The sequence below is a fragment of the Alligator sinensis genome, unplaced genomic scaffold, assembly GCF_000455745.1.
Source record: "Alligator sinensis unplaced genomic scaffold, ASM45574v1 scaffold98_1, whole genome shotgun sequence".
Classification (NCBI taxonomy): domain Eukaryota; kingdom Metazoa; phylum Chordata; order Crocodylia; family Alligatoridae; genus Alligator; species Alligator sinensis.
In genome coordinates, this window is record NW_005842058.1 from 769,634 (window position 1) to 769,970 (window position 337).

The 337-nt window shown below is 59.9% G+C and overlaps 1 protein-coding gene across 1 annotated transcript in view; it reads right to left on the bottom strand.

The window, feature by feature from the left end:
- GFRA2 (GDNF family receptor alpha 2) overlaps nucleotides 1–337 on the bottom strand; it is an 81,166-nt gene that overhangs the window by 66,545 nt on the left and 14,284 nt on the right. The window lies entirely within an intron of this gene.

The following is a 337-nucleotide window of genomic DNA, read 5'->3' on the forward strand; positions in this document are numbered from 1 at the left end:
CGCTCGGACTCGCCCGCGCTCCCACACGTGCCCGAGCACGCGCTCCCACACTCACACCCTCACCCTCTCACACGCACACTCGGACACACGTGCCCGAGCGCACACACTGACATACGTGCATGCTCACCCTCACACACGTCATACACCCACCCTTACACACACACACACCCTCACAGACACAGTCATACACACACCCACGCCCTCACACACAGTCACGCATAAACCCTCACACTCACCCTCACACACATGCACTCATACGCACATGCGCACACACACCCTCACAGACACTCTCAGACACACCCACATTCTCTCACACACACACACACACGCGCGCGCG